The sequence below is a fragment of the Oryctolagus cuniculus genome, chromosome 3 (genome assembly GCF_964237555.1).
Source record: "Oryctolagus cuniculus chromosome 3, mOryCun1.1, whole genome shotgun sequence".
Lineage (NCBI taxonomy): Eukaryota > Metazoa > Chordata > Mammalia > Lagomorpha > Leporidae > Oryctolagus > Oryctolagus cuniculus.
This window is the reverse complement of record NC_091434.1, coordinates 21,663,669-21,691,148: the sequence shown is the minus strand read 5'-3', so window position 1 is coordinate 21,691,148 and position 27,480 is coordinate 21,663,669. Positions and strand designations below refer to the sequence as shown.

The 27,480-nt window shown below is 43.4% G+C and overlaps 1 long non-coding RNA gene across 1 annotated transcript in view; it reads left to right on the top strand.

The window, feature by feature from the left end:
* The window catches only part of LOC138849157 (uncharacterized), a 29,588-nt gene extending 15,590 nt beyond the window's left edge, over positions 1-13,998 (top strand). Inside the window, exon 3 of the long non-coding RNA XR_011387569.1 lies at positions 10,735-13,998. This is a non-coding gene — a long non-coding RNA (uncharacterized lncRNA). The remainder of the gene's footprint in view (positions 1-10,734) is intronic.
* The last annotated feature ends 13,482 nt before the right edge of the window (positions 13,999-27,480 follow it).

Here is a 27,480-nt window from a genome sequence, read left to right as displayed (position 1 = left end):
GGTCAAGAGCAGACTTTTATGAGGACAGAGGAGAGGGAACAGGTACGGAGAGCTTTTCATCTTGTCAGAAGGGACAGTGGCCCATTCTAAGATATTTTGTTTGGGACAGTGGTGGAGCTCCATACCTGGCCCTGAGGAAGCACAAGTCTGTGTTACACCTAAGGGAACAGAGCCCTGTACACAGAACAAGAAGCCCAGGTCCTGGTCCTGCCAGTGTGGCTGCCTCACTGTGGGCTTTTGAATCTGCCCTTTGACTCCAAGTCTCCACACTGTCATCTGTAAACTGGAAACAAGTGCCACTTCTTCACCTTAGTGGAGATGGGAGTTAAGCCAAAACAGATGGTAGAATTGGAGGTGTTTTATAGATCTGGGAAGGCAGGAATTAGAAGGTCTGGATCGGGATCAGACACATAGGAGTCCTCAGCACGGAGATGTAAACTGAAGCTACAGAAATGGGTAAAGGAGTAACACAAGTGAATGCCAGGAACACCAATGGCTCAGTGGTGGGCAGAGGAAGAGCTGCCAGCCATGAGTATTGAGAAGGAAGGACTGAGAAGTAAGAGAATCATGACAATATGAAGAAAGTTTGTGTGCGGAAGTAATCACTTGTGTCCAGATTTCTTAAGAAGTTAAATGTTGTATTCCTTATCCCTAAAGCACAGGAGTGGTTGGGCAGAGAAGAGACAATGGCCATCAGAGGACAGAATACAGATGATTCGTAAAGTCATCTTTTGTTTTCTGAGACCTGCTGTAAGGAGAGAGTCATAGGCTTGTCTATCCCTCCCTGGTGATGTGCTGTGTGACTCTGGGCATTGCACACAACATCCCTGCACTATGTTTATCTAAGTCCTCAGTGTCTTGGCTTCAAGGCGTGTAGGCTATGGATTCAGTTAATCCTGAGCAACAGACTCCAGAGAGGACGTGTTGGTGGCACACACCACAGCCAACGAGAGACAAGATCTGCTCTTCCTAGAATCCAGGCTGCCTTGGAACCAGATATGGATCAAAAAGATCTTTTCAAAAGAGCCACACCTGCAACTTGAACATCGTTCAGTCCCATGACACCCCAAACAAATTCACTTCAATAGAAAACAGTTGTGGGAAGCTCTCTGTGGACAAATCATTGGGCTGATCTCTGGGAGAGGTGAAGGAAGACATCACTCCAACTTGTAGGGATGACGAACTCTTACACAGTGATCAGTAGCTGGCTGGTGCTAAGTCACAAGAACGTAAACAACTTGCAGTAAGAACCTTGATGGAAGCCTTTAACTCTGCACCCAAGGAATCCAAGGTGGCCTTGCAGAGGGTCCCGACAGCTATGATAGAAAGAGGAAAGGGAGATATATTCCAAGCTCACAGGGTGAGCAAAACCTTGGCAAAAAATGGGAAGGTGTCATTCTGTTGAAGGAATGAGTTGAGGGCTGGGGATTTCAATTTGTCTTCAATGCCAAGTCAAGAAAGTTTTCTGATTAAAGGAGTGATAGGCTTAGTTCTGCTCTCTAGAGAGATATTTCTGGCTGGATATGAGGGAGGATGAAAGGGGGTAGACGCTGAGGGAGGAGACCTCTTGGAAAACTGTTATCAGAACTCAGAAGAGAAATCACTAGTCCTGAAAAGATGCATTGAGATTGAAAAGATCAAAGTGTAAAAGATAAATACCATATGATTTCACTCAACTGTGGACTCTAAAATGCTGATCTTGTAGAAGATGACAGTAGAGTTATGTTGGTCAAAGGCTGGGGAGGGTCTTGAGAGGGGAAGATGGGGAGAGGTTGCTTGGCAGGGACAATATTACAGTTAGATGCCGGGAGTACTTCCTGTTCAACCACCTGGTAACCTGACTGTGCTCAGTGCTCAATAATAATGTATTGAACATTTCAAAATCACTAGGGTAGAAGATCCTGAATGTTCTCACCACAGAGAAACAATAAATTCTTCAAGTGATGGAGATGCCAAGTACCCTTATTCGATGATTACACAATGTACACATACATCAAGACATCATATCAGACCCCATAAATATGTACAGTTATTATGTGTGAATAAAAGCAGTTCTTGAAAAGAAGGTTTCGATATTTTCCAGAATGTACCAATAAAGGACACAGGAAGTCCAAGACTGGGAGTGCAAGCTGGAGATAAAATTATTTTTAGCTGAGTCGATTGAGTCTGTCACAGTGGAAGTTAAGGGTCTGGAGCTCAGGAGAAAAGGCCAACCAGGTGAGAGTCAGGAATTCGTACTGGACAGCAGTGCAGTGCGACTTATACAGGGGCAGGTTCTCAAGGCAGCACAGGAGGTTAATATGGGGCAGAGACAAACTGATCCCTAAAAATCCCTCCAAGAGATGCCACATTTGACACCAAGATCCAGTTAGCTGCAAGTCCTCTGGGGCCTGTGATTCCCACAGAGGTGGAGAAGCTAACTTAACACCAAAAGAAGTAGCCTGACTTGTGTTTGTGGACCTAATCAGAGAAAGACACTGGAAGCCCATTTTCTGTTTCCTGGTCACAGAGCAGAATTCCAACAAGGATGACCTGCATTGTCTCAATTGTCTCAATTCTCCCCTCTCTTCTCTGCCTCCCCGCCATTCAGTTGTTCAGCCTGCAGCTGCTGATGTCTATGAGCCCATCTGTGCAGAGACTTGCAATTTGGACGCTGGCAAAATGCCCATAGAGAAGGGATTAAGAAGTACAGAGGGGGCTGGTGTTGTGGTGCAGTGGCTTAAACCACCACTTACTTGCCACAATTACATTGCATCTCAGAGTGCTGGTTTGAGTCCCAGATGCTCCACTTCAGATCCAGCTTCCTGCTAATGTACTTGAGAAGGCAGTATAAGATAGCCTAAGTGCTTGAACCCCTGATACCCATGTGCTTGGACCCCTGAAACTCAGGTAGGAGACCTGGATGGAGTTCTGGGCTCTTGGGTTCTGCCTGTCCCAGCCTTGGCTGTTGTAGCCATTTGGAGAGTGAACCAGTGGGTGAAAGATATTCTTTCTTTGTCTCTCTCTTTCTTGTTCTCACTCTCACTTTCATCCTGCCTTTCAAATATATTAACAAATCTTTTTTAACTGGCAGCTTACTAGAATGGTGTGGTGCATTACTGAGTTCTGGGGAGCAGCAGCTGATAAGGTGGACTTCAGAGGGAAATGAAGCTGAGGTGTAGCTGTGGAGACAGATAGAATTCTACAGGTTGTGGTAGGATTGGGGAGATTCATACTGTGAGTGGCGAATAGAGACTACTCCAAGCAATTACATAGGGGAGGGAAGGATTGAGACAACTTCAGAACACATTAGAAGGTAAAAGTGATATTACATATTATCTAATTCCCAGTTTAATAACACCACATTGACCTCATGGGTCACAGTTTATAAAATGCCTTCATAGTGATTTTCTTAGTTTTTTCATTAGTCTTCTGAAAATTATATTTTCAAAGAAAAAAATCAGAGGATTCATGACTTTTCCAACATTTTTGAGCTAGGTGAATGGCTAACCTATCTTCTGCCCCCAAGTACCTCGCATGGCTATCTTAACATTTGCAAGATAAGAACACAAAGATGTATCCACCATTTTTCTTACACGCCTTCACATACATGAGGTCATATATGTCAACTATTTAGATGATATAAAGTTACTTCAAAAAGTTTGTGGAAAATGGAATTAAGAGGCAATTTTTTGGTGCAAAAGATTGAAGTCCACCCACATGAGGGGTCTTCACAAAATTCAACAAAATGAATATTATGAAAAATACTACACATGGATTTCAAAAAATGTGCCATAAAAATATCTTTCCTTCACCTACCCTGCACTCAGAGGCACAAAGTAGAATATAAAAGGACTTCCAACAGTCAAAGGGGTAATTCACCAATTCACATAGAAACAAAGGAAGTAGACATCATAGACACAAGCTCTCACCACCAAGGAATGGATTGGCAGACAGTTTCAAGATGTGCCAGGACTGAGTAACTGCACCTCCTCTGGTGACTCACCCATGAAATAGGGTCTGGCCCGAGCATCCAATTACACAGGTCAGGTCAGGCTTTGGTAGAAAAGCCCTCTCACTGCCAAGGAGGCTACTGCCCTCCAAGATGTCAAAGAAGGTGGCCACAGGCAAGAGGCCGGGGACCTATGCAGGATCCCCATCTATCAGTCCTCAGTGCAACAAACGCCTGCTCTGTAGACTGGGAAATGTAATAACGGGTTTTAAGGGAGGGTTATTATGGGCTGGGAAGATGATGCCTGGTTATCCAATTGGCAACCCACTCAGAAACAAGCAGTTTTCTTTCATGTGGTAACTCTGACATGCTTGGATCATGCCAAAGGTGGAGGAGGCAGAGCTCTGAACGGTTTGCAACTCAGCACAGCCTTGTGGGAGATGCCCAGGCAGCTCCAGGCTGGAGCTGCTAAGCCAGGCCTGCAGGAGGGCTGGGATGCTGATGAGGAGCAAGGCTTGGTTGAGGTCCTCAGGCCAGCCTGTGGAGAAGGCCACATCTCTGCTCATCCTCCAGGTGAGACAATCAGCACCAGTGGCAGCTGCCAGAGGGCCCTGGCAATGCAGCTGGAGATCCCAGGGACTCCTACTTGCAAATTTTCTTTCCTTCAAAGAAAAAGTAAATTAGTACAATCACCAGTCACCTGGGAAACTCGTTAAAATGCAGGAAAAAAAAGTTTCTTAAAATGGTTGATACTATGAAGACCTTGATTTTGATAACTAACCAGGTTTGGAAATGAATTTCACTGGGACATTTGGAGAAAGACAAAACAATATTTTAATGTGGTAAAAGATATAAAAGTTATCATTTTAAGTATGTTTAAGTGTACAGTGCACTAAGTATATTCACATCAAAAGCATATCACAAAAGAGCCATTAGATGTCTAGCAGTGGGAGGAATGATTCTTGGAAGGCAGGAGAAGCCTACTGACATTAGAATATGTATAATAGATCTACACATACACACTGTGCTGTACTCCAGCTGATAAAGTTGGTTTCCATGGTGGTACAGGTTAACAATTCTACAACTGGAATACCAGGATTGCACAAACAAGTAAGTGGGCGGTAGCTGGTGGAGCCAGGTTTTTCACCGATACACATGAGGAGAGTACTAGGTCACAAAGTATCATGTGGTACCAGATTAAACTCAGAGACATCAGTGGGACCTTATGTTTAGCTCTATATAGACACTGAGGACTAAATATCATAGTCACTATACATATGTTTGTATGCATGGATCAGTTTACACACGTGTATTTCCTGGCTCTGACACCACTGAGAAGACCTAGAAGCACTGACACTTCAGTAGAAACAAACATACCTGGCACCCAGACCTTGGTTCCAATAAAAGAAATCAAAACTCCCTGGAGAAACAGCTGGTTCTGAGGCTGAGACAATGAAAATACAAGATGAACCAGAAGTAACTTTTAGTGCCAGACAGTAATGGAGTGCTCAAAAAACAAAATCATAGTTCTTTCAGGAACCAACTGAAAGAACTCCCAATAACAAAAACAAGAGCAATTTGAAGAACAAATTAATGTAGCATTGGGTTATATAACTCAAAGTCAGCATCCGTGAATCCACACTGGCTCAAATGAATGAATAAATAAATAGAAAGCCCGCATATCCCATGTGGAAGAATGCCAGATAATTTACAGTAATTGTGGGCTATCTTTAGTTATCTGCTTACGAAGATTACAACATAGAAAGAGGAGAAAAACTAAAGTGACTTTACAGTGCAAAGAAACCTGGAAAACATGACCTCAGCCAGGTGACCAAAGCCACCATCGTGAGTAGTACATCAGGTCCACAGCATATGCTCTTGATACCAAGCGCTGACAATGATGCTTCACCTCCTCTCAAAACCCCCTAATGCCAGCCTCCCAACACAAAGACAGAAGTGAAACTCATATTGGGGCACATTCTACAAAATACTTGACCAGAACTCCTGGTCACTAAAAATCAAGAAAAGGCTATCAAGAGGAGTCTAAGGACACAACTAAATGTATTATTCTAGGGATAAGCTCCTTGAACAGAAAAAGAATACTAGTAAAAAATAAATAAATAAAATCTGAATACAAATTATAGAGTTTAGTTAGCCTATCAAATATTAATTCATTAGTTGTGACAAATATGCCATATTAATACATGATGTCAACAAAGAGGAAACTCTATGGGATATACAGGAAGTCTCTGTACTATTTTAGCTACTATACATTTGAAACTATACTAAAATAAGGGCAGTCTCTGGCTTAAATAAATAAAATTAATTAATATTTGTGTTATATATTTTAAAAATAAACTTATTTTAAAATAAAATAAAAAGTTTATTTTTAAAAATAAACAATATTTATTATATTTATTATATTTTTAAAAATAAATTTTTAAAAATAAACTTATTTTAAAATAAAATAAAAAGTTTATTTTTAAAATATATAACACAAATATTAATTAATTTTATTTATTTAAGCCAGAGACTACCCTTGAAAGAAAAACACAATAGTCCAAACCAGCAGCATACAAGGCAAAGCTGTGATACAAAGCATGTACTTTGCTAGTTAAAGAGAAGGAGCACATCCAGGTGAAAAGAACAAATTCTAAATGATTCCTGGGAACTCCATCCATGCCCCAACCTCCAAAGGCAGACAAAGAATACCTTCATCATCTCTGTCCCTGGGCCTGTATTAGAACAAAGCAGGAGGTATAGGGAGCACGTGTAGAGTCCCAGACCCCAGCTCTTCTCAGGCCTATGGGGCAGTCAGGGCATCCACATCTCCCTGCTTCTTTCACTTGTCATGGACAAATACTGTGCATGCCGTGGAGCCACCTTTCTGAGGTTGGAGGTCTGTCCTGGTCAGTTCAGCAGATGAAGATCCAGTGGACAGCCATTTAATATCTGAGTCCTAGATCAACCACCCTCCAACTTATTTACTCAACAAAAGTTGAACTTTTGCCCATTGGTTAGTGCTGCACCAGGCTGCCTAGCACAATGGCTTGAGCTCAGGCTCTCTCCTCAGACTTCCTGAGTTCAAATCTGGCCGTACCACCTGTCAATGACACAATCTGGGGAAGGAAGCAACACACAGGCTCCTCCCCTGACTGATGGAAGAAACAACTGAATGTCTGTTATACAGTTATTAAGGAGACTGCTTAGCAAGGTACCCAGCATATAATATGTGTGCAATAAAAATTAGCTGTTATCAACTTCAGTTTCTGGTGAGACAGAGGTGGACAAAGCTGGCATCGTTTCTTATTGCATGGGAGAAACAAATCTAGTGGATTCCTCCCAGTGGCCACAAATTATTCCCCTAATCCTGTATACAATAGGAGGAGACAGGAAGAAAAAAATATATAATCTGACTAAGGAATAATATTGTTCAGGTACAATTTTGATCACACGTCAAGTGTGTCATGATACAGCATGTTCTATGGCCACCCCCTCCCATCAAAATAAAAATCAAGACTTGTTAGGCGACAAAGATCTTGTAAGATACATTTATTGTAAAGCTTAAGTAAAACAGTCAGTCAGTAACACTTGGCAAAATAACTTGTCTCTGCTCCAACTTATAATTTAGAGGTATTCCAGATAGAATTCTATTACAAATTTACTAATACTAGAATACTGTTACAAAAATTAAAAAACACATTTCTCCTTTCCATAGATGTTACTGAAGAAAATGCTATCTTTTGTAGGTGAGTAAAAGTCCCTTTCAGTCCCAATTGACAGAAATAGCGTCCTTTGAATTCCAGTTCTAGCAAACCCACAATCTCCTGACACCTAACCCTCATTCATCCTCATTCACACTGGCCCCAGGGGGAAAAAACACGAAGAATTTTTTTTCCTCAAAGAATATCCCATTCTGTTTATAGTTGAATTTCCCCTATTGCTGAGACTGGGTCACAAAGAGCCTACATCGCCCTCATAAACCCTAAGAACACCCCTACCTCCATCTGAGGTTTCAGGTGCATGGCCACCTAGAATTTTATTTTTTAAGTCCGGAGAAAACAAATCTAACAAGCAATTTAAACTCACGGGATCTAAAATCACAGGATCTAAAACCAAGAACAGAGTCATTATTAAAAGCCCTAAGAGGCCTGCGCTGTGGCTCACTTGGTTAATCCTCTGCCTGCGGTGCCGGCATCCCATATGGGCACCAGGTTCTAGTCCCAGCTGCCCCTCTTCCAGGCCAGCTCTCTGCTGTGGCCCGGGAGTGCAGTGGAGGATGGCCCAGGTGCTTGGGCCCTGCACCCGCATGGGAGACCAGAAGGAAGCAAACACTTGGCTCCTGGCTTCGGATCGGCATAGTGCCGGCCATAGCGGCCATTTGGGGGGGTGAACCAACGCAAGGAGGACCTTTCTCTCTGTCTCTCTGTCTATAACTCTGCCTGTCAAAAAAAAAAAAAAAAAGCCCTAAGAAAAGTGTCTAAACCATGAGCAAGTTTTTTTCATTAAGAGGCAAATACAACTGACAGAGAGGGCTTGAAAATAATCAGGTGGGCTTAAGGCTCAGACCTGTCTATCTCGCCACATGTGGTACATCATAAGGCAGGCACCCTGTGACAGGCTCTTGAAGGGTATAGCCCATGCCACCTGCACTCTGTGTAGCACTTTGGCATGTAATAATGGAAGACATTTTGTCTTTTTCTCTGGTGCATCTCAATCCCTAATAACAGTGCCTTGTACTGATAGATGCTTTATAAACATGAATAAAGTGATTATTTTTTTGGGAAGCGCAAGTCATTTACATTATTTTATTTTATGTGATTTACAATAATGATAGCTCATTTAACTCTCATAATAACCCTGAGAGAAAAGTACTATTAGTATCTCCACACTACAGATGAGGAAACTGAGGCACAGAAAAAATTAAGTAATTTGCTAAAGTTCACTCCGTAAGTGGCAGAGCTGGAGTCTGAACCCAGGTTATCTAGGTTCAGAGCTCGTGCTCCTAACCCTATGCTATGCTGTCTCTGCATTAGGCCACCCTCAACCTAGCCACAGGGCTGTGCACTGGACTGGACGCCATGGATCACAGGACATGGATCATAGGATCTCCCTGGCCAGAGCAACTGTCCCAGCTGTGCATATGCGACTCAAGTAGGTCAGTTAAAATCCACCCCTGAGATTTTTTCCATTTGAAGTTGGAGTTCTTTGCCTTTGGAGGAGTGGATCAGGAAGGAAGTAAATTCTAGGACTGAAAGAGGGGAAATTTATCTCCTGTAGGAGAGAACAAAGGCTCACAGAAGGAGAGAAGTAGTATTTTTTTAAGAGATTTTATTTATTTATTTCAGAGGTAGAGTTACAGACAGTGAGAGGGAGAAACAGAGAGAAAGGTCTTCCTTCCGTTGGTTCACTCCCTAGATGGCCACAACAGCCAGAGCCGTGCTGATCCAAAGCCAGGAGCTTCTTCCCAGTCTCCCACACAGGTGCAGGGGCTCAAGAACTTGAGCCATCTTCTACTGGTTTTCTAGGCCATAGCAGAGAGCTGGATTGGAAGAGGAGCAACTGGGACTTGAACTGGCACCCATATGGGATGCTGGCACTGCAGGCAGAGGATTAACCTGCTGCGCCACAGCGCCGGCGAGAAGTAGTATTAAGAGGTGGGTACAGACACAGAAAGAAATGACAATCTTCTTTAAATCCCTGTGTGCAGGGGTAGCTGAAAGTCTTCCCAGGCTTGGATTTTCTGTTGCATCAAAATATGCCCTCACAAGTAAAACCACCATATTTGTTTGTTGGACAATGGATACATGAATAAAAAATAAAAACAAATGGATGAATAGCCCTGATTAATCCAATTCATTCATTCTTGAAATAAATAGCAATTTTGCCATGTGCTGTGACAAGTGTAGGAAATATCGCAGCAAGGACACAATATCTTGTCCTTACAGGGAAGACAGGAGTTTAAAACAATGAGTTGTCCTGGGCAGGCAGAGTATGTAAGGAACTGAAACAATTTTAGAGAGACTGAAGTGCAGCCTGTGATGATGAGGCTGGGGCAGACAGGCAAGGGAAGCTCCTCCTGAGCACGTTACAAGCTTAGAGTTCACCCTAGAGTCAACGGCAGGGGTGAAGACGAGGGAGAGGTATATGCATTAAAAAGTTTTGAATGAAGTGACCTACTCAGACTTACAGTTTTGGCAAATCTGGCTTCAGAATGAAAATGTAAGGTCTCATAAGTATAGTAAAAAAAATCATTGTAGCCTGGTCTAATGTAACAGGAAGGGAACTGCAGATATCTGGATGGTGGAAGTATAAGTTATGAGCAGGGTGGGTCAGGAAAATCCTGACTGTTGTCTCTCTTCGACCCTATATCTTCCATACTCTTCCATACTCTTTTTTTTTTTTTTTTTTTGATAGGCAGAGTGGACAGTGAGAGAGAGAGACAGAGAGAAAGGTCTTCCTTTGCCTTTGGTTCACCCCCCAATGGCCGCCGCAGCCGGCACACTGGGGCCAGCGCACCGTGCTGATCCAAAGGCAGGAGCCAGATGCTTCTCCTGGTCTCCATGCAAGGCCCAAGCACTTGGGTCATCCTCCACTGCCTTCCCGGGCCACAGCAGAGAGCTGGCCTGGAAGAGGGGCAACCAGGACAGAATCCAGTGCCCTGACCGGGACTGGAACCCGGTGTGCCAGCGCCGCAGGCAGAGGATTAGCCTATTGAGCCATGGTGCTGGCCTCCATACTCTCTTACTAATTCTCTTTGGACCATGTGTCTTCACTGCACTTGTTCGCTTTGTCTCTAACAGAATAAATGCTGTCCAGCTCCAGATGGCCATGAGACAGGGCTTCCAGCCTACCCCACTGGATGAAATGACCAGCTCTCTGGACCACACAGGACAATCTTTTCCCAGGCCATCTCCAAACACCACAGGACAGACATCAAGAGCAGAATACCTGTAACCAGCTCTACACCCGTATGACAGCTTAAAGAAGATATAGAAGACAGACCTTCACCCTTTCTACCCCCATAATGTCATGGGTTACTTCTCTCAGGGTGGGGGTATGGGTGTTAGGTAGCAAAGCAGGCATTATCCTACATATGTATGAGGGGCTGTAGACCTGTAAAACAAAAATGGAAATTTTTGTGGGTTGAATGAGGGAAGAAATGCAGAAGCGAACCTCGGAAGCAGACCAACATTTCACATCAGAAGTCTTGTCCTTGCTTGATAACCTTTTTGGATGGGTTCCAGACTTCTCCTGGGGTTTATTTAGGGTAACCCAAGGGGGCTATCAGACCCATTACCACTGTGCTGAGGAAGTTCTGGGAGGGATTTCAGGAATTCCACACCCAGGAAGCCCTCCACCCAGCAACATCCCAGGAAGAGTAGAGGGGAGAAGAAACAGAGGGCTCACACCCATGACCATAAAAACCCTAGCCTGAACATAGACTGGACTGGGTGCTCAGTCCTTCCCTGAGATGCCTGCCAGGTCTATAATGTGCACTCTTTTCATTAAATTTGGATAGCATGCTCACTGCTAAAAAAATAAAGTATAAATGAATTGTAGGTTATAACAGTGTCAAATCCAGAGACTAAATTAGGGAGCGTCTTGAGACTAGTTTCCTCATTCTACAGATGAGTACATTGTGGCTCCAGAGAGCATGTGTTCTTCCAAAATCACCAGCTAGTAGGTTGAGATAGAGCCTGTCTTTTTGTCCTCCAGATGGTCTTCATTGCCCCAGCAGGATTCTTGCCTCTTTCTCTGCACCATGCCACTGCTAGTCAGGGAGAAACTGATTTGACCTGGTTCCCTCTTCTTGTGGGCTTTGTTCATGGAAATGTACTTGTGAAGAACAAAATAATCATGTCACCATATCATATCTTTGTACATAGTAGACCAAGACCTAATCATGTAGTATGAAGCATATCAGAGCACTGAAACCTGGAAATTATACTCTTCTATGTTTAGAGAGAGGGTCTGACAGAACTGCATGTGAATTAAGTCCAATCTGACAGGAAGCATTTGGTATGCAGAGGAAAAGCATGAGGACATAGGTGACAGCTCAGGGAGATGTGGGACATGAGGGTTGACAGTCAACTGGCAGACTAGATAATGATCACCAGAAATTCAGGAGCAAGCAAGACTAACTCGGTTAGGTAGCAAAACAGACGAGGCTGGGGCAGACAGGCAAGGGAGTTAGGAGGGATCAGTGTGACCTCAGTATCTCTCAAGTCTGGGATTCTAGGCTGGAAGAGAAAGACAATGGCACAACCCTAAAGGGATGTGGTCACAAATCAAATCACTCAGTTGTAACCAAGTACTAGAAATCTACTTGTCAGGAATGGAGTCCAAAGTGAATTCTTGCTTGTACGCAAGGTAGGGGTTCAGTTATAAGAACTAGAGCGCAAATTCCAAGTGAGGAGACCAGAATAAGGAAAATCTGAATCCCATGATTCCAGGATAGATTGAAATCACTTCTGTTTTGCTTCTAAAGAACGGTATAGAACTTGCAAGGCACACTTAGTGCTTTTGTCTGCCCAAATTCATAGATTGAAATCCTACCTTCCAAGGTGATGCATTAGGAGGTGGAGCCACTGGGAGATGATCAGGTCATGAGAGCAGAGTCGTCATGACTGGGCTTGGTTCCCTTTTAAAGAGACCACAGAGATCAGCCAGTCCCTACCCTCATATGAAGACACAGTGAGACAGCTTCATCTACGATGCCAAAAAGGAAGCTCTTCCCAAACACCAACTCTGCTGGTGCCTTGATCTTGCACTTCCCAGCCTCCAGAATGGAAGGAATAAATTGCTGTTGTTTATAACCCATCCAGTTTATGGCATTTTGTTGGAGAAGCCCAAAATAATTAAAACAACTTGATTTTATGGGTGGAGTCAGAAGATCCCAGACATGGGAAGAAAAGGGAGGAAAGACTAAACCCTATGCCAAACCTAACATCCCCTTCCTGAAAGAACTAATGGTTTTATGACTTGCAGACACTACCCTGACCTTACCAAGCAAATCACAGCCACTACCACAAGAGAGCATGAGTTTGTATCCCCTATTAAGTTACCAGCACGTCATCATAGAGCCTCAGCAAAGGTTTACGTACTGAATCAATAAGCATCAACTTGTTCAAAGTTGGTAGGTTGGCATTTTTCTACAATGTGTATTTCCATATTCTTGGATCATATGGAAACTTGTTTAAAAAGCCATTAAAACTACAGAGGTCACATGTTTTGTGATTCTATTTGCATACCATTTTTAAAAAACACAGTGTAGAAATGTAGAAGTGATCAGAGGTTCCCAGGGCTTAAAGAAGAGGCAGGCAAGTGTGTGACTATTGCAGGGTGTGACCAGCGTGAAGAATTCCTCAGTAGGGACAGGGGTTATATGAACCATGCATGGGTTAAAAGGTCATAGAATTATACACAAGGATATACAGGAAAGATAAGTGCATGTGAAGAGCAGCGAAATCTCAAGATCTGTAGCTTTGTTCATTACCTTGTGTCAATGCCAATTTCTTGGTTTGGGTAATGTACTCCAGCTACATATAATGTTACCATTGGGGGAACCTGAGTGATGGGTATATAAGACATCTCTACAGCTTCTGCAAATTTTGTGAGTGTGTAATTATTTCAAATCTTAAATTAAAGCAAAAGAACTCTATTCTTTGCAATATGATTTTTTTTAACTTTTATTTAATGAATATGGTGTAAGTGTTTAGATCCGCACAACCTACATGGGAGACCCAGATGAAGCTCCTGGTTCCTGGCTTTGATCTGGCTCAGCCCTGGCCTTTGCAGTCATCTGGGAAATGAACCAATGGATGGAAGATCTCTCTGTCTCTGACTTCAAATAAATAAATAAATCTTTTAAAAATAATAATAATAATATGGGATGGGAGAGGAAGTGACACAAAAGAAACAAAGTGAGCATGAATTGGTGATTGCTGGAATGGGGTATTTGAGGGCTCTTGATACTATTCTTTCCATTTTAGCAGATGTCTGGGAAATGCTCAAGTAAAACATTAAATACAATAAAGCATCAATTCAAAAAGATTTCAAATCATGGAGAACTCATCTGCTGCTCTTTTCTTTCTTACTATCAAGCTCCTAACATAAAACTTAACATGCATATCAGTATACATCCCTTACTATTATAGCACATTTGGGCCATCTGAGACATTTCTCCACAATTGATGATGAAATAAAATATCCGACAAACACATAAAACGAAATGGCTCATTTGAAATGAAAGCTCTCTTGGCCCCAGTGTTTGGGGATGTGCAAAATCCACAACTAACTTGCTGGTCACTCTTTATCCATCATTTCAGAGAACTGCGCACCTGATTTTCTCTAGCAGATCTTCTGCCATTGGTCTTTCTGGTCATTTTTATCCCCTTTTATTCTAGCTGTTTATTCTAGCCTTGACATCTAATTCACTTTTTGAAAAGACAAAAAAAAAAATTAGGAGTCTGAGCTCATGCCAAGAATCTTACTTATTTCCTTCCTTATGGTTCCCCATGTCTGTCTCCCCTAGAAAGGTTCTGCCACAGGACCTGACTTCCACATGTTCTTGTCTGGTAAACATTAATGAAGAACCCTCTGTTGCTAATTTTTTATCAATTCCCAACAACCATCCAGTGTGGCAATATGATCAGCTCCACTTCACATCAGAAGTGCCTGAAATTTAGAGGTTTCCACTGAGGATTGAATAGATTGTACTGGAGAGACAGGAAGTTCTTGTGAAAGAATAAATGATTCAGAATTTCTTTTCTTCATTTGGTCACTGTGGGATTCCTTCCAGAAGCCCTAAACCATGGTTAAAGGAAAGCACAGCTGAATGTGGGGTTTCTTAGAAACCTGCCACCAGCATCTTACCTCTCTTGTAATAAGTTGCAAGAATAAACAAAGACGAAAGCTTTCCACTCACTCTCCACACACCAGCCCAGCTCACCAAATCCCAAGAGATAATCTGTTCCAGAATATGCCAAACCATTCCCATGGGATTGTTACAAAGAGAGATTATCCAAGTGGAACTAACATCAAAGCAGTTAACCAATTTGACTTTTTCAATTTTATAAGCATTTAAATATTAAATGGCAGATCATTGCCTCCATGAGCACTATTGTGTTAACAAACTGTCTGCCTAGGACCCAAGAACTTCCTGTTGGCTATCTGGCTATCCATGGCCACCCTGACCCACCTTCCCTTACAAGAAAGCCATCTCTTTTCTTTCTTGAGGTAGGGGAAGTCTTGGAAAGGGTTCCAGTCCTCATCTTTCCTGTTTCTGCTCTCTCACCCTTCCTGTTGTTCCAGTCCCCCCAAACTTCATGGTCCAATGAGACCTCATTCCCTCCATGACCACTCCAAGCTGCTGGGTACCAGGCCAAGAGGGAGGTGAGCTGCCTAGTATCTGCAGGATGTGCTGGCCCCCAGGTCTGAAGCCAGAGGCTCTCTGGACACCTGCCAGGGTGTCCCTCTAGAGACCCTGGGAACCAGTCACCAAGGAAGTCTCTTCCCACTCTACAACATGCTTTGAGGAGATGCTGTATTTGGAGGGAGTGTCAGGCAAAATCTTGGTTGGGAATTGGACTGTTCAGAGAGCTATCACCTCTCTGGGTGAATGGGGGCTTGTACAAAGCACCCTTTCCATGCTTCTGTTGTGGAGTAGAACTTTGGAGTCTCAAAAGTCTCATCCTTGCAAGGGCTCTGGTCCTCTGTCAATGTCAAGAATAAATTTCAATCAATCCCTTAACATTAACTGAGTGTATAGGAAAGCAACCTCAACAGAAGAAAATCCATGTCTAATTGTATAATAAGAATTGGAGTAAAACAGAAAATGGCACAACAGAACCCCCTACTACCCATTAGAAAGTCAAGACAGGACAGGAAGCTGATTCTAATGACCACACACATAGCCACTGCACTGTCACGGACTGCTCAGCCTCCCCTGCAAGGACCACCCATCCAGGCTGTGCACCAACAGACCCACAAGCACTGCCTTTTAGCTGGAAGCTCTGGTTTGACAGTTTGAATGAATGCCTCTGAACTAAAAATTATTTGTTCGTTCTCTTTTTATGCCAAGTAGCCATTCATCCTCTCATTCTCAGTGCTAAATCAACTCTGATCATTGTCCCCCACCCCAGTCCCATCTCTGCCTTTCTGCCCTGTGCCTTGGGTGGCTGGTCCTGAAGGCACCATTTCCAGGGGGGTTCGTGGCTACTGGATGGCTCTAGTTGATCAGAGGGCAGGAGGAGAGGATGGCAGGGATATCCTCCCTGACCACTTTAGCATGGTTCTGACCCTCCCCTAGCACAGTTCCTATTAAAAAAAAAAAAAAAAAGTCTTCTCCCTCCCACACCTTGTCTCCTAGCCGAGCAGACGGTGACACCTCACTGCTATTGCTCATCTCTGAGTGCCTTGACACTCCATGTTTTTTTGTTGTTGTTGTTGTTGCTTTCTTTTGTTTTGTCCTTTAATGATGTACTATCCTTGGGGCAGGTGCTTAGACTACCAGTGAAGACATTCATTTGTGCTCTGCATTAGAGGACCTGAGTTTGATACTTGGCTCTGGCACCTGACTCCGGCTTCCTGCGCATGCAGATCCTGGGAGGCAGTGGTGATGGCTCAAGTCATTGGGTTCCTGCACCCACACAAGAGATCTAGATTGAATTCCCAGCTCCATCTCTGGTCCATCCCAGCCTTTGCAGGTGTTTGGGTATGGAGTGAACCAAAGGATGGGATCTAGATCTCTCTCTCTCTCTCTCTCTCTCTCTCCCTTTTCCTCTCCCTGTCCCTCTCCCTCTGTTTCTAAAAACTTACTATCCTGACTTCATTTCCTTAAGTGGTATCTTCATTAGGGTCTCTTTCCTGTCCAAACCAAGCCTGTTTCTTATCACTCTCAGTTCCTTGCTGTGTTACAAAAACACTCTAGCCAGGACCCCCCACCTTCTGTTCCATTTCCTTGAAATTCTTATCTCTTGAATTGCTCTCCACCTCCCCCTATCACTTCGTTCAAGTCTATGTTCAAATGTGATCTAATCAGAGATGTATTTCTTACAACCCCAATTCTCTTACACTTGTCACTGTCACCCTTCCCCTACTCTCACTGTCTTCATAATAGTTTTTATCATTTGACATATTATCTAGTTACTGGTTTGGTTATTATGTCTTATTGGCTAGAATGTAGGCTCCTCTATATTTTATTACAAAACTTAACAATGGTAGGAATAAGGAAAGTACTCCATATCTATTGAATGAATAAATGTACTGTGTAGACACTCTTCAACTGTTTCCTTCATAGCTTTGGGCTTTAACTCTGCATGCAATTTTTTCTCATGCACCATCTTAGGGGGTAATTACTGTGTAAGTACTTGAAATTGTACTTGGAGATACTAGATGCAGCCTAAAAGGAAGTCAAAGCAGAAAAAAAAAATCCCAAAATTCCAAACACCACCAAGATTTGGGACTTTTATATAAGGTTCCAGAATTGAAAATAAGATGTAAGAGTGAGTCTGTATATGCAAACTAGGAATGAACTCCTTTAGGAGGTAGGTCTGGGATGGACAGGGCTGGGCCAAAAAGAAGGGAGGAGAGGCCAGCACCACAGCTCAATAGGCTAATCCTCCACCTTGCGGCGCCGGCACACCGGGTTCTAGTCCCGGTTGGGGCGCCGGATTCTGTCCCGGTTGCCCCTCTTCCAGGACAGCTCTCTGCTGTGGCCAGGGAGTGCAGTGGAGGATGGCCCAAGTGCTTGGGCCCTGCACCCCATGGGAGACCAGGAGAAGCACCTGGCTCCTGCCTTCGGATAGGCACAGTGCGCCGGCCACAGCCCGCCGGCCGCGGCGGCCATTGGAGGGTGAACCAACGGCAAAGGAAGACCTTTCTCTCTGTCTCTCTCTCTCTCACTGTCCACTCTGCCTGTCAAAAAAAAAAAAAAAAAAAAAAAAAAAAAAGAAGGGAGGAGACTGTTAGTTCCTATAAGAAGAACATGATGTGGTTCTTGAAGCAAACATGCAAGGGTCCTGCATTGTCTATTTCTTAAGAGTCTAGGGAGCTTCTTAGAAATGAAAGCAATCATCTCAGAATGAAGCACTGTTGGCCCTGATGAAAATATAAGATTTTATGGATCAGAATGCAGCCCACCTCAAGCAAACCACGGAGCCAGGAGAGAATTAGAATCGTGGGTCCACTCTAATCTGATCATACCTGATCACTCCCCCACTCAGGGCTGTGCTAACCTCCTGACTGTCCTCAGTCTCTCCTAATGTTAGCCGTTCTCATGGGAGTGTACTCTTTGTGGTCTTAATTCACTGTGGTTTTAATTTGCATTCCTCCAGTGACTGATAATGTTGAGCATATTCTCACATGTTTATTTTCCATTTGCACATCTTCTTCTGTGAAGTGTCTGGTCAGATTCTTGGCATATTTGTACTTTATCTATCACTGAGTTTTGAGAGTTCTTTATATATATTCTGTACACAAGTCCTTTATCAGATAAATGCTTTGAAAATATCTTCTCCCAGTCTGTGGTTTGACTTGTCATTCTCTTACTAGTGTCTTAAGGAGAAGGCATTTTCAGTTTCGACAAAGCCTAATTTATCAGCATGTTCTTTTCTTCACCATGCTTTGAAACTGTATCTAAGACATCTTCACTTGGCCCACAGCCACAAAGTTCTTCACTTTTTCTCCTCTGCTCTGGAAACTTTTTTAGTATCTAATTTGATTACATTATGATCAAAGAACATACTTTGTGTGATTTCAATCTTTGAAAATCTGTGAAGGCTGGGGCCAGTACTGTATACAGGGGGGTAAGCTGCAGTCTGTGGTGCTGGCATCCATATGGGTGTTGGTTTAAGTCCCAGCTGCTCCACTTCCCATCCAGCACCCTACTAATATGCCAGCAAAGGATGGCAGCAGAGGATGGCCCAAATGCTTGGCCCCCTGCACCCACGTGGGAGACCCAGATGAAGCTCCTGGCTCCTGGCTTTGGCCTGGTCCAGCCCTGGTCATTGAGGCCATTTGGGGAGTGAATCAACAGATGGAAAATCTCTCTCCTCTTTCTGTCTGTCTCTCCCTCTGTCACCGTAACTCTGACATTCAAATAGATAGTCTTTAAAAAAAATAAAATAAAGCTGTGAGGGCTTATTTCATGACTCAGGATACGGTCCATGTGTGCTTGAAAAGACGATGCGTGCCACTGTCACTCTGCGGAGTGCTCTTTCAGAAGCAATTGTGTCCAGCTGGTTGATGGTGGTGTTCTGCTCTATGTCCTTGCTGAGTGTCTCCTAGTTCTATCAATTACAAAGAGACAGTGTTTAAAGTCTCCAACTACAATTGAGGATTTGTCTATGTCTCATTGAGTTGACGGTTTTTCCTCCATGCATTTTGGAGTTCTGCTGTTACAGATCTAAGATAGGTGTGCTTTCTTTGCGATTTGACTCTTGTCATTAGATAATGCATTACATTCTTCTTTATCCCTGATTTTTTTTAAAGAGTTATTTATTTATTTGAAAGTTAGAGTTACAGAGAGAGAGGGAGAGACAGAGAGTGAAACCTTTCATCTGCTGGTTCACTCCCTAGATGGCTGCAAAGGGCAAGGTTGAGCCAGGCTGAAGCCAGGAGCCAGGAGCTCCACCCAAGTTTCCCTCATGGGTAGCAGGGCCCAGGATTTTTTTCAGCCCAGGTGCATTTCTCAGGCTATTAGCAAGGAGCTGGATTGAAAGTGGAACAGCTGGGACATGAGCAGGTGCCCATATGGGATGTCAGCATTGCAGGCAGCGGCTTTACCTGCAACACCACAACACTGGCCCCATCCTTAATTGTTGTATTTGTGTGGCATCTACTTTCTCTCATATTAATACAGCTGCTCCAGCTTTCCTAAGGCTCATATTCATCCGGTAAGCCCTCTTCTGTCCTTTTGCTTTAATATACTCCTTTCAAATGCACAGTCAAGCATTGTTTAATGATGGGGATATATCCTGAATAATGTGTCACTAGGCAAACTCACCATTGTGTGACTATCACAGAGTACACTTACACAAAGCAGCTGGCCTAGATCAATTACTCAGTATGACCTCCTGATACAATCAAGAGACATGATAAACCTCAGATTCATGAAGCTAGGACCAGAGTAACAGCACACTGTTTAATAGTACTTTGTAAAAAAAAAAAAAAGTACTACAAAATAATGATTATAGTATAGTAAATAGATATATTAGTACATACTCATATATAATTATAATCAAGTGCTATATACTGTACACATTGTGTGTGCTATATGTTCATACATGTACTGGGTAGGTTGACTTCAGTGTCACCACAAACACTTGAGTTTATGATGTGAGGACAGCTGCAGTGTCATTAGGTGAAAGGAATTCTGCTCCATTATGGTCTTGTGAACCACCATCGTACCTACAGCATGTTATCTGAGCATCATTATGTGGCATGCGACTGTATATCATTTGAAGTAAGCATTTTGTAACCTAATTGTTGATCTGCCTGGACTTAGGCTTTTAATTTTACTCTTTGTTTTTTATTTGTTTCCTCTGTTTTTTTTTGTCCCTTTTGTTCCTATTTTTCTTTCCCCTTACTGCCCTCTTTGGGACTATTTGGACATTTTTCATGTCTATTGCTTTTAGGGTTTACCCTCTTTGCACAGGCTTTTGGGGGCTGCTCTTGGAATTACAGTATACATACCTAACCTTCTCAGTCTGTCGATTTGGTTCAATGTTTTACCACTCCAAGTGGAATGTAGAAACCCCACCATCATTTAGGCCCATTTATTCTCCCCCATTCTATATCACAGTTACCTTGTATATTATATCTATATACATTAAATCCCCATCAGATTACGTTATATTTACAGAACTTAACAGAAGAATAGTCTGTTAAATTTACTTAAATATTTGTGATTTCTGATCCCTTTCTTCACTCCTGATGTTCCAGTTTTCCTAATGGTCTCATCTCCTGTTGGTCTGAAGGCTTCCCTTCAGCATTGTTTTAGAGCAGTTCTCCTGGTAACAGACACTCTCACCTGTATTCCTGAAGAGCACTGTCACTAGACATCAAATTTTAGGTGCACAGTCCTCTCCTTTCCCCACTTAAAACAGTTGTTCCAATTAATGCTGGCTCCACGGTTCTTACTGAGAAACCCATAGTCACAAGAACCATCACTAGAACCACTCCCCAGAACTGCTGGTCCCCTACAGGTCACTTGTCTGTGGCTGTTCTCAAGATTTTTCTGCCTTTAGTTTTCAGCAGTTTCATTATATCTGGGTGTTAACAGCTTTGCCTATATGTGATTTCAGGTTCACTGAGCTTCTTGAATCTGTAGCTTCCCGTCTTTCACCAGCTTGGGAAACTTTTCAGCCAATTTTTTTAGCCTCATACTCTCCTTTCTCCTGGGGCTCCAATAACCCATAGGTCTCTGAGGTCCAGTCTCGATATTCAAATTTTTTTCCTCTTTGTTATTCACATTGCATAATTTCTATGGATCTGTCTTCAAGTTCTGGAGACCTTGTATAAATATAAATTTCCAATTAGAGCCATTTTAACTTTAACCTTTTGTCAGTGTTAACTAGGCATTGACGGGTGCTGTCTTTTTCAGTATAGGCTGAGATTTTTCTATTTATTTGTATCCTAGACATTGTTTTAAGAGATTCTGAGTCATATCTAAATCCTTACTGAACATTTTTTATTTGATCAAGCAAGTAACCCAACTGGTTTCAGGTCATAAGTTCTAACTTGTGCGCTCTGGTTTCAGTGGCAGTCCAATTTCATGACCTTTGTAGCACTACTTGCATCTGGCATGCATATATACCCACAGTGGCATATCTGGAACCTGGGTGGTGGTATACCCCATAGTTCAGTTCTCAAAGCCCATCTAAGCCATCTAAGGTCAAGTTCATACATACACAGATCATGAGGTATAGCCCATGAATTCATAAATCACTTGAAGGGGGCACCTTCTCAAACTCCTCCACTATTTCAGATGCACTGTCTGGATCTCTGAATCACCTTTTTCCAATCCTCTGACCAGAAAGCTGGGGATTTAACTACCCGAGGTCCCTACCCATTTCTCACAATTATGCCAAGGTTCCAGCCAAGCAGTAAGAGAACAGAAAGAGGAGATAATTCATTAGAAGTTTACTCAGTTTCTTGGAACCACAGCTTCTCTGAATGAAGAAAAACTTAACCTTCTTCAGAGTTTTAGGCTCCTGAAGGCTACTATTGCCATTGCTGCCATCATGGTAGTGGAGAGAGAGAGAGAGAGAGAGAGAGAGAGAGAGAGAGAGAGAGAAAGGAAGGAAGGAAGGAAGGAAGGAAGGAAGGAAGGAAGGAAGGAAGGAAGGGAGGGAGGAAGGGAAGGAAAGAGAGAGAGAGGGAGGGAGGGAGGGAGGGAGGGAGGGAGAGAGGGAGGAAGGGAGGAAGGGAGGGAGGGAGGGAGGGAGGGAGGGAGGGAGGGAGGGAGGGAGTTCCTCGAGCTACTAAGTGTTGAGTCCAGATTTGAATCTTGTTCCAAGTTCTCTCCCCAGACGTTATGCTATTATGCTGCCCCTTCAGGGGAGCAGTTATATTGGTCACTCTTGGTGTACCTAGGATTTGTCATCCATAAGTGACTCCATAACCAACACTGGCCTGTATCTGTTGGGTTTTCTTTTCTCCTCTTTCTTCCTGCATATTTCCATTTTTTCACTGGCTCCCTACTCCATCCTCCAGTGTGACTCCAAACTTCTCAAAACTCTGGCATCCAGTATCTGGTCATCTGAGATAACTGACTGATTCAGTTTTCATCCAAGTGCTGGGATGCTACAAGCTCCATCTACTCCTCCCTGTGCATCTCCCCACTGTACTCAGTGCTGGGCTCTCCATGCAACCAGCATCCCACAAATACTGCCTGCTGCCCCAGGCCATGGTCAAGCCTCTGTTTCCCTGCTTCTCTGCTCCTGGGCTCCTGCCCTTTCATCTCACCTCTCCCAGCCCCCAGGGGAGCCCACAGCCAACTCTTTAGGTTTCCACCAAAGGGATTCTTGTGTTTGTTGATAAATTGGGTGAGGTGACTTTTGAGGTTGTTTGAAATGCTGAGATTCTGTGCCCTGTGGTTCTAGGAAGGTGAGCACCAGCTGACTGCCAGCTCTTGGGAAGAACAAAAGGACACAAGGCAAAGTTCCTTCTCTGTGTACCAGGGAGCACCAGGTGGCAGCCCTCCTTTAACCTATAAGCCACCTGAGCTTACTAACATACCTTAAGACACAGCTCTCAGACTTCAGGGTAATAATAATTATTTCAGGCACTTGCCAAAATGCTAACTCCCCAGCCCAGCCAACAGATTCTGAATTAATAGGTGTGGTAGGGCATAGGATTCTGCAGCTTTAACAAGTGTCCTCAGTAATTCTGATACACTTGGAGCACAAGCACAACCTGAACAACTTTGGACTAAAGAAAAGGTGCTAGTAGATCGCCTTGCCTTGCACACTTGGATCAGCAGGCACCCAGAAGGCTGAAGGTAATTAAAGCTGGACAGCTGTTTTTTTTATATATTTCCATAATTAAGAAACAAGCTACCCCTGATAATAACAAGATAATAACAGTGACTTGCTTGGGGCTTACTCTGAGCCAGCAACTGCACTAGGTTTGCATTATCCATTTAGTCCACAAAAATCTTCTAGACAGGTGCTACTATCCAACTTTTAAAGAGAACAAAACTGAAACATGAGAATTCAGACAAGTCATCACTAGTATGTGGATAGGCCTGGATTTGAACACAGGCCTAGGGGGAAAAGGAAGAATGGTTATTATATGTAAGTTTTGCAGGGTATAACCCTACCTCCCTTAAAATTAGAAAGAAATATGGTTGGTCATAAAGAAAATCCTCTGGCAATGAGCCCAAGTGAACTTGTGGACTCTTCCATTAGATGTCTTTAAAGCAGAAAGAATGCAATTGTTTAGCTTCATGCTTCCTGGAGGCAGAGAAATGGAAAAGACAACCGCTCCAAGTCTTTTTCAGGCCAAGAATTCCATGTAACGCTGCCCCCTCCTAAATACCTGTCTCTGTTCTTAGGGTCTTGCTGCAGTCAGCTTTGCCGGCCTGTGGGTGCAAACATCTGCAAGGCAGGTGTTTGATTTTGTGGGCGCCAGAGGACACAGCTGAGCTGCACTGCTGGGGGTGGGGGGCAGGAGAGGAAATGTCTTACATTGATGTAGCACCTTCTGACTCTCCCCAAGCCCCCTTCAACAGGGAAGTGGGGGGAGGGGACGGGAGGTGACTAGAGGGCCACCAGCTGTGGAGCAGCTGCACTGGGGAGCAGTTAAGAGCAGGACAGGAAGTGAAACGCAGAGCGGCGGTGCGTCTCCGGGAGAGCTCAGAGGGACGTGGAGGGGAGTGGGGCTAACTCTTCCTGCCTGGCTGCTGCCCTGGGAGGTCCTGGTTAAACTCAGACACCAAGGACTCTGCTCTGCTTCTGTTGCTCCTATGGGAGGAGAAGGGAGGAAGAGCACTTTCCTTGGTCTCCCCCATTCTATGCACCTACCTAAAACTGGCAAGAAGTGGCCTCGGTTCTCATTGCTTTAAGGCTACTTGTACCTCATGATCAGCACAGTGGAGCAATCAGCTTCCATTGCCCAGAAGTCAGCAGCCCAGAATTCTGCCAACACTGAAGCAGCTCCTCTGATCACAGGCAATGCATCAACTGAGCTCTGGCTAGGATGTCATCTAAGCCATCTTATACAACGCCTTGAGTCCAGTCGTCACTGTGCTTCAAGTCCAGCTGCCTTGGGCCCCAGAATGCCATTCCTTCCAAGGCTAGCCTCATCCCGATACCACCCAGACACTCTCCAACCCAGCCCTGGGAATGTCCTCACCCTGCCTTGCTCTAAGGCATTTGCCTCCTGTCTCTTTCCTTCCCAAAATGCCTTGGTAGGTTTAGGCTTCCACAAAAGACAGACAGTCTTTGATTTCAATGTAGCTTCCATATTCCACCTTTGCACAAGGCAAGGAATTTACAAAATTTACAAGTTGTTATATGCTAAGCACCATTCTAGGTACTTTACGTAGGTAGATTCATTTAATTCCCACAAAGACTACAAGATGGGTCCTGTTGTTACCCCCATTTTACAGAAAAGGAAAGTGAGGCACAAAGAGACTAAATAACTTACCCAAAGTCACCCAGCTGGGAAGTGACAGAATTGGGTTTGAACTCAGTCTGTCCCCAAAGCCCATGAGCCATGATAAAGACAAGATTTATGGGGCCAGTGTCATGGGCCAGCAGGCTAAGCCACCTCTTACAATGCTGGCATTTCATATCAGAGTGCCGGTTTGAGTCCCAGCTGCTCCATTTCTGATCCAGCTCCCTGCTAATGCACCTGGGAAAGCAGCGGAAGATGACCCAGGTATTTAGGCCCCGGCCCCCATGTGGGAAAGACTAGGATAGAGTTCCTGGCTCCTGGCTCCTGGCTCCTGGCTCCTGGCTCCTGGCTCCTGGCTCCTGGCTTTGGCCTGGGCCAAGCCCTGGCTTCTCTGGCCATTTGGGGAGTGAACCAGCTAGAAGATCTCTCACACGCACGCTGTCACTCTTGCTCTGTCATACAGCCTTTCAAATAAATACAATAAATCTCTTTATAAAAAAAAAATAATCTTTTTATAAACCACCCCCTCCTTGAAACTAAAGGAGGAAAATACGGGTAAAGATACATAAAAAAAATCAAAATTTACTGTCCCAAACTAGGAGTAAATGCATATATTTAGGCATTATTAGTCTGTCTACTACTGTGATACTATAGAACCTGACCTCTCTCTTTAGATGCCGCCAGAGTAGAAGAAAAGAAAAAAGAAAAAGAAAAACCTTGGAAAACTGAGCTCCGTATCACAAGGATTAATCAGGAATCAACCAAGTTTTAAACTGGAAGTGGGTAAGGCACTTTAAGGAGCAAGAATAAAATTTTAAACTGTCAGCAAAAAACGGTGGTTAGGTTCAACATTGGAAAAACTCAAGTTGCATTTCTAAACATCTGAATTTAGTAACGTTTTTACCTGATACATATGTTCTTCATCAGCTAGGAAAGTACAAATATTTCCTTTAAAAATAAAAATTTTTCTCCAATTGAGAGTGGGTGGGATAAGCGAGGAGGGTCCACAAAAATTTCAAGTAGAATCATCAGATAGCAAAAACTTTTTCCATAATAAAAAGTGAAGCTTATTTATGTATCACCAACCCTGATCTCCTTCCTGTGTTCCCTACTCAAATTTCTTGGCCCTTAAAATGCAACAAGTCTCCATAGGAATCCTTTATTCCTCCTTAAAACCCCCCTAATCCTATATTCTCTACATTAACATTAGCATTACCACGTTTTCCATCTTTCAATCCTAAAAATTAAAGAATCAGCCTATGTTCTTCTTTTCTCATTAGCTCCCACTATCAAATCAGTCTCCAAGAGCTGTTGATCCTTCTTCCTAAATCACTCGATTTCATTTATTCTCTATCCTCAGCCCCCTACTATGAATTCAAGTCCTTGTCATTCTTACCTAAGTTTTGTTTTCGTTTTTGTTTTTACCACACCTTAAAGCTGGCTCTTTGGTTCCCCTTTCCATTTTTCCCTGATCTCAACTCTTTCCCACTGAACTGGCATGCTTCCCCAGTACCTGCACTGCAAGCTCAAAGGCCCCACTCAGTGATCCAGTGTGTCAAAATTTGTCTGCACCTGAAATCAAGAAATAAATGCAATTGGGTTGGCCATCTTCCAACTCCAGACTATGAGTTTCTTAAGACCTAGAACCTCATCTTTACATCTGTATGTCCTTAGTCACTATAAAAGAGCCCAGCACGTAGAAGGTAACTCAGAGTTTCTTGAATGAATGCTGGGTTTAACAGTGCAAAGGCACTTTAACAAATGCACCTTCGCCCAATCACAGCAACTTACTTCTGCTTCAGTTTCTTCATCTGAAAAATGGGATGTTATCACTACAGACATCTGGGGCAGTAGTCGGTATTAAATCACCCCAATACATGTGAGCACTTAAAAAATATTCAGGCCATGGCACGCACTCAATACACAGTGGAAACTACCATTAATTTAGAAAGAATGCTTAAAAGGTTTTATTACAAGACCTCGCTAACATACACCCCTTTCTTTAATATGGCTTGACATCTAGAACCAAACACTATCAGGAATAGCTTTGTCACTACTGTTCCACTTATTACTATCTTACATCAAAGATTGATGGTCCCTATTATTTTTCACAAAATCTTCCTTACTACTTCTCTCTGTGAGCTTGCCTGACAGGTGCCAGAGAGCAGACACCATGCTTACATCCTACTTATTCCCTTGTTTTTCTTTTTCTTTCAATAAGTTTCCCATGACAGGATGTCTCAAAAATCACTGGTCCTAAGAACCTCCTGGGGAACTAAGAGAACTGGTGCACATTCAGCTTGCAATTCAGTAGACCTGAAGTGGAGGCTCAGAATCTGATCCTATTGTAAGCAGTGTATGCTCTTCCCTTTGGGAAAAGATATGGCTTACAGAATCTTCCAGGACAAAATGAGATGGTGGCA